The sequence below is a fragment of the Leptinotarsa decemlineata genome, unplaced genomic scaffold (assembly GCF_025532065.1).
Source record: "Leptinotarsa decemlineata unplaced genomic scaffold, Ldec_3_MD MMD2_tig00003736_RagTag_RagTag, whole genome shotgun sequence".
Taxonomy (NCBI): Eukaryota; Metazoa; Arthropoda; class Insecta; order Coleoptera; family Chrysomelidae; genus Leptinotarsa; species Leptinotarsa decemlineata.
In genome coordinates this window covers 3,599,924-3,616,900 of record NW_027412593.1, presented here as the reverse complement: position 1 = coordinate 3,616,900, position 16,977 = coordinate 3,599,924, and the positions used below count along the sequence as shown (strand labels likewise).

Genomic DNA, 16,977 nt, shown 5'->3' with positions numbered 1-16,977 from the left:
GGATCAAATACTCGGAAAAACCAGTTCAGTATATTCCTATCCGTGAAAACTTCAGATTTCATATTCGATACCTTAACGGAAAGATGAGGTCAACTAGGAAGAAGAAGAACTCAGGTAAAAAACTCAACAACATGTAAGTAGTAGGTAGTAGAGAGTTTATGGACACTCTATCTCTGAACACGTAACGAATACCATTTTACCAGTATAGTAAGAAGTGAGTTGAGCAGGGTCAACAAACTTCTGATCACGTAACAGCACACCATGATAATGACAAATGAGATTTTGTCGAAACGTCGGTGAAATTAGAGATAATATCACATACACGGATCAAATACCTGGAAAAACCAGTTCAGCATATTCCTATCCGTGAAACTTCAGATTTCATATTATTATAATGATGAAGATGATGTTAAATGATTTTAAAATTGATTTGGGTTTTGAAAAATTATAAAAATATAATTTTTATTATTATTATTATTATTGATGAAAATTTCAATCGGCTAGACTCTTATGTTGAGTTTAAATCCTACACCACAGTATATAGAGATTTTTCTCAACCTCTCAGGTGGATTCAGACACAAACACAACAATTACTTACCAAACTTTGATTTTTCTAGTAATTAGTTTCTAGTAATTAGTTTGAAATATATTGAAATGTCCACATTATTATTGGATTGTAACATACTTTTGATCATTGAATAATTCGACTACACTGTTGATGGCTTTTGTTGTTGTGCCAGTTCCGAAAAATAAGCCAATAACACCGTCACCGAGAAAGAACTGCATGTTTTTTTTTTCATCTTTCATTTCATGAATCTTGAATACGCGGTTTCATACATTTTCCGCCATTTATCTGTCAATAATTTTTGTAACGCTACTTTCGCGGCTTCTACTAACTCCGGTGAAGTCATAAAAACTCTGAATTAGACATTTTTCAAAATAACTACTGACCACTAGGTTCGCAATTTTTTAACCAAATCACATAATTGAATTGACAGATATTTGATTTTCTATTGATTGGTTTCCTAGCAACGCTTTAAATACAACAGCCTATCTATTTAAAAATTCAAATTTCACATGGATAATTTTCTGACTTTAACATATTATAATAATATGTTTTTTTCGATATTGAATCGTCGTTTTTCCCGCCACAGAAAAAAAATTGTGTATTAGGTATACACGGAAAAAATACTAGATTTCAGCTCTTGAGCTGAAATCTAATATTTTTGATAAATAATAATAATAATGCTAAATGGTCTTCGTTTATCGATCAAACGAATGACATTACGAAAATTTTTCGTGAAAGAAAGTGAATTTCAGAGATGATCCGATTCACTTAACTACAGTTTTTAAAGTTATTTTATACATCAGTAGAAGTGAGGATTGATATCAGAGTCGAATTAACAATGAGGCTACTTACTAATAAAAAAATTACGTATGAACTTCAGTAGTCACAGTGTATATCTCAGATTTCTCTAAGATGCTTCATTTTCATCATAATAATATCAAACAGGAAAAATCTTAACGTTTGTGCCATAGTTAATATGTAAAAATTCAGTGCATACAGTTGCTATATGATTATTTGATATATGATGAGTTTTTCGAAAACGAAAAAGCGATAAAAATATCGTGCAATATAATAATTCTGCCAGTCATCAAACTAGGAGCAGTTGCTTAGGATTTCTGAAACTAAGACTTTGTTGATTCAAGTGATATTATGGGTTAGGAAAAAATGTTAAATATTGAGTCATCCACGTAAATTGTTCCTGTTTGCTGTCTATTGATGTAGCAAAATACACATGGGCATGCAGTGGACTGTTGCAGAGCAATGTTTTGAGAACAGTCCATTTATCGTAGGATAAGATATCCTCAATACATCCCTACTTTGCTTGAGTGTCCTTCGAATGGACAGTGTTTGGTGAGTAGCCCTGTGATTATTCAGAACCGTTCCTACTGTTTTGAAACACAGTTCTCCAGCTCTTTATTAGATTTTCATACCAGTCCCGATGTCGCTATCAGGTTCATCAATACCGTGAATGCAGTTTTACTATCGTGATAAAGTTACTGAAGTCTGAAAATAGATGTCTCTTCCACTTGAAAAAGTGCATACACTTTCCGGCTGTCTTTGCACCGTGCTCACTTTGTTAATGAATGTTGCTTCAATTGTGACCACCAAACTGAAGAAGCATGGTTCAACCACCACCAAATACAGTCAATACATAATTTCTGGTTTTACTCCCCTATATCTTCATATAACTACATTTATCCTGTTTCGGTACCACGTTCTCCTTCCTTTTATCATATCTCAGAGTTGACTCCGAGTCAATCTGGGATCTAGATCTCCAAAATATCCAATCTCCCCCGAAGTTGTATCTCTTCACTTCGGAGTTGTAGAAAAATCCAATATATTGCTTTACTAGCAACAACACACTTATCTCGTCATTACATTTGGATCACAGGACATCGGCTGCGGAAGCAGGAGGTTGAATATCTTAATGAGGATCTAGAAATGATTTTGAATCGGGGAGAAAGTAACCAGGTTCAATTCAGTGCCACAAAAACTCAGGCATCATTTTTTTCCAGGTCAGATAATTCCGCTTTCTGCTTCGATAAGTTTGTTTAGAACCAGACAACTGTACAAACCTCAGCAACTTTTGATGCTTTATAAAGCTCAGATCAGACCTTCTTTGGAATATTCTTCCCATGTATGGAGCTCCTCCTCCAAACATACCCTGAAGCTGCTGGATTCCATCCTGTCATCCGCCTGATTGGAGACGCGAATATCACTTGCAACCATGATAGTATCGAACATCGAGAAAAGGTTGGAGATTCATCTCTCTTCTATAGATATTTTCACGGGAAGTGTTGAAGTGACTTGGCACTTTTGATTCCATCAAGAGCGGTACATATCAGAAATACGCGACGGACTGTTACTGATCATCGTTATGAGGTTCAACTCAGTACACCACGAACTTCATTGTTTGAGAACTTTTTCATTTGGAGAACGACATTATCTGCAATAAACTTCCTGAGAACGTTTTTCCGAATAGATTTAATTTTCAGCGATTCAAATCCAATGTGAATCACTATTTTCGATCAGGCACCGATTTAAAAGCACCTTTAGGATTTTTCTGTAGTGCTTCTGTTTTGCTCTCCAAAGCCTAATTATTCTATGTTGGTTCTCTTGGTGAGTTTAGCCGGCTGGTAACCGTAATTTCTTCCTGTAAAGTGTATTCTTTTGCTCTTTGTTAGTGGATACAGCTTGCTTTATTTATGACCACTAAACCAATGAAGCATTGTGCAACCACCACTAACTATAGCCAACACATTATGTCTAGTTTTAGGTACCTTTGTCTTTCTGTTACTGCATTTGACCTGTTTCAGTGCTAACTACTTAATTCTTTTATCATGTCTAAGTGTTGACTCTACGTCAGTCTGTGATCTTAATTTCTCAGATAGTCAATCTCGTTCGACACTTGTATCCCTTTACTTCGGAGTTATAGAAGCCTCAGTCCTATTTTGGTTTTGTAGGTAGGAGTAGTATAAGAAATATTCAATATCCTGTATACTGTTCATCACGTCTCCACTTCCCCAATATTTTATTGTAAGTGTCATGTACTCTAGTTGTGGAAAATAAAAAAGTGACCGCTTTTTTTAAACGTTCATTTCTGAATGCCAGCAACCCACATAGCAATAGATATTCCAGGTATATTTCATGAATATACATTTAAGGATATTGTATTATGCTATGAATATGCCATGGATATATATATCTTCTGGAGAATATTCCCTGGAAGTGCTCCTGGCGAACCTTTGATATATTTTAAGAATATTCCTTGTGAATATTCCTTGGGAATATCTTATAATATTCTTAGAATATCTAAGGTATATTGTATTAAGAATATTCCAGGAATAGAACCCGAGGAATATTCATAAAATATTCAGGATATTCTTAGTTTATTGTAGGAATATACAATAGAGAAACACCATAGAATATTCTTTAAATATATTTTATGAATATTCTAGGAATATTTGGAATATTCCAAGAATGTGACGAGTAACCGCTATTAGGCATGTATATATTGCATTTTAATACAAGATTCACACAAATAATAAAACACATAATATTCATAAACAAATATATTTTAAAAACAATATACACTGAAATATTTGACGTTTCAACCAATATTAAAAATAAAAAATCTAATTCAAAATATTTATTCACTGAATAAAATATTCCTGAATACTGTCATATTACAAATATCAGTAATGTATTCAAATTAGGATGTTCCTACTCTCAAACAAATGTATACTAAAAAATATACTAAAATAACAACTCTGTGAATTCATCAGCACTAATTAAAAAATAATAAATATATCATTTCATTGAAAAAGAAAAAGTGTATTACATCAAGAAATAGGTTAGGTTAGGTTTCTCACTTCGAAAAATAAACCCACAAATGAAGTATTTAAAATGAGTGGTATGATGGGTTCTTCAATGAATTTCACTTACTTAAAGTTATTCAAACTTTGCTCACCAGAATAGTTTTCCTTATATTTGTCCAACAATGCATCAGCCAGTGTTTCAATAGTAATACCTGGAACAAAATGTACATTAACGTTCATTATCACTATTTGAAAGTGGCACAATAAAACTGGAATAAAAATCAAATAGATATTTTTCGCATAGGTTACTCATGAACATTTACAACATTTTATGACTTGGAGAGCAACTTGCATTGTCTTGTTGAAAAGTAATCATTACGTTTTCAGTTCCTTGGCGCACCTGCCTATACCAGGTACCACTATGTTTCCTTTTGGGCAAATTGATACTATCTTGAAAACGAGTGATAAAAATTATGAAAACAAATGATACAAAAGAATGTGTCATTCACTTACTTTTCTCTATTGAAGATACACAGCTGAAATCACTCTAGTTCAAACATGTACTTAGTCAAACCAACAAATCCCACACACCAACTCTCCTCGAACCTAAAATGAGGTATAGTAGGTTAATCACCATGACTTTACTATCGATACTATTGCATTTTACTTACTTTTCTTGAAGACTGAATAGATGCAACTCTCCTGTTTGAAGATCCAAAATCAAACTATTCGCTGTACTGCAAATTGGACAACCCCAAATTATAGATGGTACACTGAACGTGACAGAATTATACTTTGATAATAACACCAACACATCATGCATTAAACACGCGAACCTGCCACGTCAACCGCCATGTTGAATCAAATGTCGAATTTAACGCAAACGCAAATGTACCATGCATTAAGGGACAGCCGCTTTCACAGAGCTTATTCGACTGTCGCGCGCTACACTTCAATTGACCAATGAGAAACGTTTACTCCAATTATTCACTTCCCCATTTCTCTGTTTCCAGGATTTTTCGCTTTGTAATTAAATAATTTCAAATACAAAAAGACAAATAGGATGAGAATTAATCAATTTATTGATGCAATTGGTTCATTTATTGGCCCATTCAAATTTTTTTGTCGTTTCCAACAGTTGCTGTTGGAGCAATTCATCCAGAATCTTTGCGTTGAGTTCAAAAAGTGGTTAACACTATCAGGGTTATATACATTAGGTTATGCATTCGATTAAGATCTTCAAATATTTTTGTTTTTAATAATATTTAATTATTTGAATACGTTATTATAAGATAATTCAAAATTCCATTGTATAGAATATTCCAAAATATACCGTGGGGATATATTCTAAGAATATACCATATGGTATATTCGATCGACAATATTCTTAAAATATTCAAGGGAGAATAATCCATTTATAGACATTCTATGCACATTCTTTCGGAAATAATCCTGCCATATTCATTCAAGCATATTCTATGAGTATTCTAAAGGCATGTATATATTCCAAGAATATTCTATGAATATTTGGAATATATACGTTCGTTTTATGATATACAGGGAATATTCCATGAATATCTAGTGCTGTGTGGGAATATGACCTCGAATCCATTCGGGGTTTTTATACTCCAGTATGCGAGTTTTTATTGTTAAAAGAAAAAATCGTGAATATATCACAGTAAGATATCAATGTTTGTGTGCAAGTGCGTTCGGTTGGTTATAGTGGACAGTTGGCAATATTGGTTCACCCCTCTCTCTTGCTCGTGACTGTTCGACTAGCGCTGTCGATTATTAAATGAGTTTCATTAGCAACCAGTTTCTCTTTTCTCTAATCGAATTTTCTGCAATTCATTCTATCTATTGGGTTGGATTTATACACGGTTGAATCTGAATAGTTTCATCATTAGAAATATTGACTTATCGAATGCAATGCTTTCGTTGTCACCCAGTATACTTTCAGAAGTACACACGAATTATATTCCACAAAGGATGCTGTTTCATGTAACGTAGCCAAATCTATCAATAAACCCTTCTTCGTTATTCACCTCAATGCCGCTCGGAAAATCCCTCTTGACAGCATCTTAATTACCTCTGAGTGATTGAAGGGCACTCAAGAGAATTGAAACGGGATACATTCTGTTGTCGGCTGTCATCTGTTTTGTAATTAAATCATTGTATATATAATAGGGAAGACTTAGAGTTTGGGAAGTTATCATTAACCCTGAAATACGTTCATCTATTATTGATGTATTCTTGAAAATGGCTGTTGTCAATTGAAAGACTTTTCCCTCTCAATTTTTTTTTTACACATATATCACTTGAATCGTAGTCCTATTCTCAGAAATACTCAGTAAAGGCTTCGAGTTTGATGACTGACAGAATTATTATACTGCACGATGTTTTTATCGCCTTTTCAAAAAACATGTCATATATCAATCATAATAATATAGCAACTGTATACATTGAATGTTCACATATTAACTATGGCACAAACGTTAAAAACAATTATGTTGGATATTATTACATACATTGATAAACGGATATAGATATATTAGCATAATTGGTAATATGACACTGGTGTCGCAGGAATTCTTTAATTGTCAATTCGAAGAAAACTGTTTTGTTGCAGTTCCATTACAGAAACCAGAGAAAAATAAAAAATTTACAGCTCAAAGTCAATAATGATCTCATCAACTCATCAGAAAAAACTAAATTTCTTGGCATATGCATAGATAGTGATATGTGATTTCAATCTAGCATTAATCAAGTGAATAATAAACTTAACAGCGCATACTATGCCCTAAGACAGTTAACTTCAATTTTTAATAAATCTCAGCTGTTAAATGTTTATTATGCCATATTCTATCCTCATATTTCCAACAATATAGCAGTGTGCGGCTGTTCTTCTGATATAAACAGAATTTTTGTCTCTCAAAAAAAAGTTATTCGTTTGATATTCAATCTTGCCTATAAAGATTCGTGCAAACAAATTTTTATTGAAAATAGAATCATGTGTTTACCTTGTATATATATTTATAAATGCGTTTGTTTGTTTATGAAGAAATATGACACGCACCTTCAAAACTCAGATTTTCATACCTATCCTACTAGACAAAAGAATAAAATCAGATTAAAAAAGCACTCGATTGCATTTTTCGAAAATTGCCCTTCCTATGCAGGGACAAAATTTTATAGTAAACTTCCGGTTGAGGTACGGACGGAAGAAACCCCAGGTATTTTCAAAGCAAAACTGAAAGAGTTTTTGATTTCCAGATGTTTCTACAGTGTCGTCGAATATGTGAACAAAAGTGATTGAAATGCTCATATGTGTATTGCTTATGTGTATTGTTTAAGCATTTTAAAAGTTTTAAAAGTTTGTTCAAAATTTTAAATCAAAAATTTCTATGTTTATTGTTTCGTCATATCTGTATTTTGAAGTTTATTTATCTATATTTTTCACTGACTTGTCCTATATCACATTGTGATCCTAAAGGAATTAATAAAGTTATTATTATTATTATTATCAATCTTTGTTTCGATTGAGATGTAACACAACTCAAAACTCTGTAGTTACGTGATTTGGATTATTTGTGAAATTCACTTTTTTTCACAGAAAACTTCAAAGTGAGGTTATTTTCGAACTCATCCAAAAATAAACTTTCATTTAGAAGTAACATTTTTCCAGAAACAACACAAATTATTTAAACAACGCTGTTTCACCCATTCATTCATTCATCCAAATAATGAAAGAACTCATTTAAAAACTCAATTGAATGGAAAGAGAAATGAAAATTTCTCTTCCTTTCTTTGGAAGATTCCCTCATCCTTCTTTTTTTGTATCAAGATGGAATAGTAGAAAGCCAAAAACTTTCTTTCCCAAAAATTGATCACTCCTAAAAAATATAACCCCTTCAATTCAAATAAGATTCGTCTTGGCTGGGATTAAATCAAATAGGTGAATGAATGTCATTACAATGTCATCGATGACATAAGTAGATGAAGCTTATTCCGTGACATTAAAAATCGTAATTCATGAATGAAGTGTGTGTATTTTCTATAATGTTATCCAATTCGGTACTGAAGAGCCTTAGGGCAAGTGTCTTAAGGCGAAACATCGGTGTATACCAGTCAGGATGACAGTGTTATATGTAAGTGCAATTTGTTGCTATTCATTTGAAGTAGAACTCATGTGAATGATATCTGATTTCAATTTCACAACGAATGTTTGAAATACTAACTGAGTAGAGAAAAGTATCTTCTGTATAATTCAGTGTTCATATAGAAGTATTTGTTTCGAAAGATTTTTTTTCTTTCGTATAATTCAATGTTTATATGAAAGTAGCTGTTTCAGGAAGACTTTTTTTCAGTTTGTGTCTGAAGGTTAGTTCTTTGCATGATCTACACATCCATGTATAGAGTTACTTCCTTCTTTTCTTTGGAAGATTCCCTCATCCTTCTACTTTTTTTTGTATCAAGATGGAGTAGTAGAAAGCCAAAAACTTTCTTTCTCAACAATGAATCACTCCTAAAAAATATAACCCCTTCAATCAACACTTTCATTATTTGTAACTATCGTTACTGCAGTTTCGTCCTATACGGACATTTTCAAACTCATACAATAAACTAAAAATTATTCATTACATTCGCCATTATATACCACCCCTGTAGGTACTAATAGAAATAGGGGTACTTTACTTGATTGAGTACCTGAATTTACAGTTCACAATGCGAATGTGCCAATACAAAAATCGGAGAGTAAATTAAATCGATTTGATCATTCAACAGGTTGCACTCGCAATATTTATGCTTGTGAATTTCCAAGGATTCTAGATAGTTGAGTTTGCAACTCTTCTTTGCATAGTGCAGAATTTCTGTCTCGTTTAGATTCGGAAACTTGTGGTTGCATGCCAAGGAATGGTTTAAAAATGTCGAATCATTTTTTCCTAGTCTGAAGGACCTTTCATGTTCAGCATACCGTTTTTGGAAATTTCGGCCACATTGTCCCACATAAACGCTATTACACTCCGGACACTCAAGCTTATCAACTCCAGATATTTTTCAGCATCAACGTAAGTTACAAATAAAAGTGGTAAAAAACATAGAACTTTTCTTGGGAAAGAAAGTTTTTGGCTTTCTACTACTCCATCTGATACAAAAAAAGGGATGAGAGAATCTTCCAAAGAAAGGAAGGAAGTAATCAATTTGAAACTCTATACATGAATGTGTAGATCATGCAAAGAAGTAACTTTCAGACACAAACTGAAAGAAAGTCCTCCTGAAACAGCTACTTTCATATAAACATTGAATTACACGAAAGAAAATAATTCTTTCGAAACGAATACTTCTATATGAACACTGAATTATACAGAAGATACTTTTTTCTACTCAGTTTGTATTTCAAATATTTGTTGTGGAATAAGAATCAAATATCATTCACATGAGTTCTACTTTGAATGAATGGTAATAAAATGTACTCACATATAACACTGTCACCCTCACTGGTATACACCGATGTTTCGCCTTAAGACACTCGCCCTAACAGTACCAAATTGGATAACATTATAGAAAATAAAATCGTAATTCATGAATGAAGTGTGTGTATTTTCTATAATGTTATCCAATTTGGTACTGTTAGGGCGAGTGCCTTAAGGCGAAACATCGATGTATGCCAGTGAGGGTGACAGTGTTCTATGTGAGTACAATTTATTACCATTAATTCGCTGTCGGACATGCAATGCGTAGTGTGGCGATGCGCCGTCCTGTTGAAAATGTAAATTTTGTTCATCCAAGAGCGGGTTGTCTTCTTCATCAACTTGGCGTTTTAAGGACTGTGTTATGAGTGGATCGATTACATTTTCCAATAAGTGCAAATACAATTGACAAGTTGAATTTTCTTCAATAAAAATAGGGCAAATCATTTCGTTTCCCAGAATTACAGCCCAGACGTTTATTTTTTGTGGATATTGCGTATGATCCTCTCGAAACAAGTATGGAATTTCATTATCCCAGTATCTACAGTTATGCTTATTTACAAAGCCATCAAGAAAAAAAATTGATTCATCACTAAGGCAAATATTTTCTATTAAATTCAAGTCATTTTGAATTCTCGCAGTCATTATTTCACAAAATTCAATTCTCCTATCATAGACATCCTCACTGAGTTGCTGAAGAATATTCATTTTGTAATTGTAATTTTAGTTTCAAAACTTTGTGTATAGAACCAACCGAAATATTTATTATTTACTTTCGAAATTGAAGTAGTAGGCTCAACGGCGAATTGGCCTAAAATCTTAATCTGTGCGGCTTCCGTAAAAACTCTCGGCTGCTTCACTACTTTATTGCACACAGAACCGGTCTCTTCAAATTTTCGAACAAGGTCTAGAACATATCGGTAACTCACATTTTGGCCTGCATGCCTTTCATTAAAAACCCGGGCTGTCCTACGAGCACACCTATCTTCAGCACCATAAATAAAAATAATTTCAGTTCTTTCTTGTAGAGTGTACATCATTTCAATTTGTATTACTGTCAGTGCAACTGACACCACTTGACAAACAGTTTATAATCAGGAATAACTAATTCTGATGAATGTTTTCACCATTTAATTGTAACTGACGCCAAGAAGCAACTGTGTGTCCTTATCTCACTTTCAGCTAAAGCAAAAAACTCTGTGTAAAAAGAGACATAAACATACCGTTCTTGAGTCATTGGTAGCGGTTCCATACATTTTTGCATCTTGTTATAATTCATTTTCTTTTTGCCATATTTTACGAGAACGGATCAACCAATTTCCGCTTTCTAAATGGGGTTGAGTGAGGATTTTTAAGGTCTTTAAAATGATCTGTTAGAAGATAGGGGTTCCATTTGAAATTATTAAGTAGGGGTAGCTAGGGGTAAGGGGGTTAAACCTAAAATACCACTGGCACTGGTTTTAAACTTTTCCCTCGATATCTAAAATGACGTATTTTTTGCCTATGGCAAATTCTCCCTGCTAAACGAAGTACTAGGGGTGGGAGGTTTTGAAATGAAGGCACTGTATGTAAAATACTGAGCCGTGAATACAATTAAATCGGATACTTTTTCACAATGCACATTTTGGAATATCTATCTAAATCTTATGAAAATTTATACAATTGTCGTTTTAAGTATTCAACAGAGATGAACTCTGTCTTCAACACAAAGTAGTCTGGACGAATCGTTTGAAAGTAATCACAATAAGATTAATTCGACAAAACGCAGTGATCCATTACGCATCGCGTCTATTGTAAGACAACGGGGTTGATGCGCGAGGGTGAAGGGGCGGTGTAATCAATAAAGCGCGTTCTGGGTTCATAAAAAAATGTAACTATTTGTTTCAATTTGTTTGTCCCGAAACTCAATGTGACAAACCAAATTCTACGAAGGCAAAGCCGCAGGCAACAAATAGTCTTATATATAAATTTGATAGTTATTTCATTTCTATATTACTTTTTCCACTTCAGAAAACAGAAAAGGAAGAGTAACAATAATGAGTGATGTAATAGGTGAGGTGTTAAATTTTTTGAATATAATATAATGAAAAAAGTAGCAATTCTGTGAGTGATATCTTATTCAATTCCTTAATGAATGTTTGGAATACAAATAGAATAGAGAACATTATTTTTTGTTTAATTCAGTGTTCATACAGTGTCATCCCCAAAGTATGCACCATATGGGAAACTTATTTATTAAGGGTTTTTCGACAAAAAGTTATTCTTGATGAAAGTTTGTGTATCCCCTGAAACTAAACATGCACCAACAAAATAAAACTCACGTAAGATACGAGGAGCTTTCAAATATTTGTTTTGAAAAATTTCAGGAAATGTCATTCAGAAAAGTTATTTGGCATGGAAGAATGCATTCAGATTTGAAGTCATGGCCATCTCATTGGAGTTTTATTTTTTCACCAACTTTTTTTAATGGGGACTACGAAAAACAAAATTTGCTAAAACAATAAATAGACAGCATCCTGTATACTGCGGTTCACTTTAAAAGCCTGCAATATTACAAATTACACAACTATGGTGTTAACCACGGTCAATTTATTTGAAGAGTAAAATAATTTTCAAAGTTTTTTGTGTAAAGTTATTTTTATTTTTGTCAACACCGAAAATTACTTAAAATTATACAGTATTGTAACAAGGACTTAATATTGAATACTATCCAATCACAAAACATTATTTAGACAAGAAAATCTTCGGAAAATCAATGAGTTTGTTCCGAAATACTTGTTCTATTTTGATGTTTTGTGATTTGATATTACTGAATATCGAGTTCTTGTTACAATAGTGTATGATTTTGAGTAATTTTTGGTGTTACCAAAATATAAAAATAACTTCACAAAAAACTTTGAAAATTATTTTACTCTTAAAAGAAAATTGACCGTGATCAACACCATAGTTACGTAATTCGAAATAAAACGGGCTTTCAAAATGAACCGTCGTATAGAGGATGCTGTCTATTCATCGTTTTAGCAATTTTTTTTTCGTAGTCTCCATAAAAAAAAATGGTAATAAAATAAAACTCCATTCAGATGGTCATGACTCTCAATCCAGATGTTTCTTTTGATGCTGAACAACTTTTCTGAATAAATTTCCCGAAATTTTCCAAAATAAGAGTACTTTACTCCTGTATCAAAATCAAATATTTGAAGGATCCTCGTATATTACTTGTGTTTTACTGTATTTTGTTGGTGCATATTTCGTTTCATGGGATGGACAAACTTTTATCGTGAATAATTTTCTTCGAAAAACCCTTAATAAAAAAGTTTCCATTATGGTGCATGCTTTGGGGATGACACTGTATAAAAGTATTCGTTTCGAAAGTATTTTTCTTTGTGGTAATTCATTGTTTGTATGAAAATACCTGGAAAAAAAAGGTTTTGGCTTTCTACTTCTCCGTCTTGATACAAAAAAATGTGGAAGCCACAAACATAGTTACATCCTCACAAACTTCCATTTATTATAGATAGATAGACGCACTTCAGGAATATAAATTTTGATAAAAGTGTATTCTAGAAATATCATTGTTAGGTGGAAATATATCGTTACATTTTTAACTAACGGAAGATTACATAAGAGGATTTTAACTTTCCTCGATAACTCCGGAAGCACCTCAACTGAAATTATCATTGTCGTGACTGACATGTTTTTACATTCATCACAGTTAACAACTTTGTCGAAAGCGTGCAGAAGTCTCATTGAATGAAAGGAAGCTCAGGAAGAATCGACACAAAAATGATGACCCTTGACATGAAATGTTACGCTGATGAAAGGTCTTATCATTGAGACCATCGAAAACATGGAATGCAGTGAAACGTCACACGAGACCATTTCCTTAGTCTCATTCACGAAAACTCATTAACCTACTTTGACTTTATTGGTTGTTTCAAAAGTTTTGTCCGTTATGATGCCATGTGTATTCGTAGTTTTCTTTTAAGTATAAAACACTCAGAGTGGTGCCTGTGTACAAGTAGCGATTTACATTGGATTTGAATCGCTGGAGATTAAATCCATTTGGAAAAAAGGAAGTTTTTTCCTCATGAACGCAGTTCTCTAGATGAAAGAGTTTTTTAACAGAGGAGTTCAAGGTGTACTGAGTTACCTCATAACGATGAGCAGCCACAGTCCGTCGCGTAATTCTGATACAAGGCCGTAGCCAGGGGGGAACAAGGGGGATTGATCCCCCATCGAACAATGTGAGGATTTTGTGAGGAATACTAAATAAGGGCGCGAAAATGTGAGTATCACGGCAGCTCAAAGTAAGTAATTTCGACATCTTACATTGACAACACTGCTTATGCCGTTTATGCGGAATATATAAGAGCCCTGTCGAGAACGCAAGCGCAGTTCTGTCTTACGTGATCCAATGCGAGTACGGAGATATAAGCGAAGTAATAGTACAGTGTGTGGAATTAAGGTGTTCCGAATTGGTGGAGTGAAACTGAGTGATGGTATGATTTTTTGATTTGAATTAAAAGGATTTGATGCCTAATAGTAGACTACTCACTGGTGTTCATTCTCTTTAAAATCTTTATTAAAGTGAATATTTTTGTTCAAATGAAATTAATACTCGGCTCCTTTTTATAACTGTTAATTTGTTACAGGTCGATCAACAATTGAAATGGAAAAAAGGACGCAAGAAAATACATTATTCAAATATTTATTTATAAAATCTAAACGTGATGCTGATAATGAAGCCAGTGAAGGTTCTACTGAAAATCAGTGTTCAAGTGATTTCGACAGCGATATTGCTACGAGTAGTTCTAGTAGGTACTTCTGGTACCGTTCCTGGGACTGTGGATAATGTTTCTCGGCATTTTTCTGACGTGGGATACTATATGGGATCAAACATACAAGGAAATATCCTTGGATGCCAGACAAGACATCCAAGTTTTCAGTAAGTGACGATAAAAGATAGCTAAAATTTCAAATTCCATGGATTAAATGCTTCTCGTGGTTGGTTCACACGAGTACAGGGCAACAAGGTGCTTTATGCAAATACTGTGTATCATTTGCCAGAGATTGCGCAGAAAAAGACTCTCATCAGCAATTGAAATCCTTAGTTACTAAGCCACTCCTACTCACTAAATGGAAAGATGCTGTACATGATTTCAAGCATCACAGTGGAAGCCAGTATCACAAATCTTCTGTATTATTGGCTGATAATTTTATCGAAGTGTATAATGAATCTCAACCAAATATAATGAGTCAGATTGATAGCGGATACTTAGCGCAAATAGCCGAAAACCGGAAACGGCTCATTCCGATTATTGAAAAAATTAAATTATGTGAACGTCAGGAATTGGCTTCGAGAGGTATGTGCGATTCAGGTCCTATAAAAATCAATGATCCTGAGCCAGAAACAAATGATGGAAGCTTTCGTGCTATCGTACGGATGAGAAGCAGATGTGGAGACTCAAATCTAATAAAGCACATGGAAAATATGACGTTGAATGCTACCTACCTTAGCCCTACCATACAAAATGAACTTATTGCAATTTGTGGTGGAATAGTCCAAAAAAAACGTGCAAGAATTCAATAGGTACTGCGAATTTTTTTTTCAATCCTTGTTGATGAAACTGCTAATGTTTCATAACAACAACAAATAAATGTCCATTTGTGAGATATGCCGAGCCAAAAGATAATGTGTTTGTCTTGCGTGAAGATTTTTTAACTTTTGTAACAGTTGAGAATACAAAAGGAAAGTATTTAGCTAATGCAATTTTATCTGAATTTAAATCTTTGGGAGTAGATTGCGAATACTTAATCCGACAAGGATATTATGGAGCTTTTTTGCTGAAAGGAAGTTTTAAATGTGTGCAGGCAGTAATTCGTGAGTCATATCCAGAAGCCTTATACCTTCATTGCAGCTCACATTCATTGAATTTAGCTCTGGCTCATTCTTGCCAAGTTCAGCATATTCGGAATGCTATTGGAATTATAAAATCAGTTGGAAAATTCATCAAGTTCCCGGCAAAACGAATCAAGTGCTTGAAAGAGTATATTGAAAAAAACTTCCCCGAAACACAATGGAAAAACCTTACGGCAATGACCCGTTGGATTCAAATTCATGATGGGTTGTTAAGATTCGAGGAAATCTATGAAGCTATTGTTGATACATTAGACGACTTACGCACTGACATGGATTGTGAAACATCGTCAAAGGCTAACTCTTTCCTGAGATCAGTCATTTCAAGTGATTTTGTTATAAGCTTATGTTGCTTAGGAATGTTGTTCCCATACACACTGACACTATGAAAAATACTTCAATCTTCCATTTGCGATTTGGCAGCAGCTTTACAACATGTCGATTTAATCATGAAGATTATTGAAGATATTCGCCAAAATATTGATTCAGAATTTGCTAAACTTTTCCAGAATGCACAAACTTTACTCTGTGATTAAAATTCCGCGAATAACGTCACGCCAACAGCATAGGGCAAACTACAACACAAAAGAACCTGAAACTTATTTTAGAATTACTATAATGATTCCAGATATATGATGGAATCGGCCGATACTTGATGAAAATCCATAACTAACGTATTCCAAAAACACTTTATTGTGAGATTTTCACTAAATTGTTTTACAAAAACGCAACACGTGTTTCGCCATACAATGGCTTCATCTGGCATCACGCCAGATGAAGCCATTGTATGGCAGCATTCACAAAGTCCCATTTTTAGAATGAGACTTTGTGAATGCTGAATTACACATGTGGCGGATAAAATAGCTGGAAGAATCTGAACTAGATCGACCAACATGTGCTCTCGGAGAATGCAACCAGTCCTTACTTCCAAACCTTCACAAACTTTTATAGATCTTGGCCACGCTGCCTGTTTCGACATGTACCCCTGAGAGGACTTTCTCTTCCCTAAAACGACTCAAAACTTATTTGAGAAACTCCACAAGCCAAGAACGACTAAATGGTTTGGCGTTAATGTCAATCCACCGTAGAATTGACATCGACACCGAGGAGGTAATTGATTTGTTCGCTGCAAAGAAAGCTAGAAAACTAAATTTTATTTTGTATAAAATGTTAATATTTCTGTAACGGTTTTCTAATAAATAT

The 16,977-nt window shown here is 33.8% G+C and overlaps 1 protein-coding gene and 1 long non-coding RNA gene across 2 annotated transcripts in view; both read right to left on the bottom strand.

The window, feature by feature from the left end:
* The window catches only part of LOC111512836 (orexin/Hypocretin receptor type 1), a 409,012-nt gene that overhangs the window by 96,611 nt on the left and 295,424 nt on the right, over positions 1–16,977 (bottom strand). The gene's annotated exons all lie outside the window — the stretch shown is intronic.
* Positions 4,268–5,627, bottom strand: LOC141483577 (uncharacterized). Its single transcript, XR_012466162.1, has 3 exons — positions 5,058–5,627; positions 4,900–4,992; positions 4,268–4,598 (listed from the first exon to the last, which is right to left on the bottom strand). It is a non-coding gene; the product is annotated as an uncharacterized lncRNA (long non-coding RNA).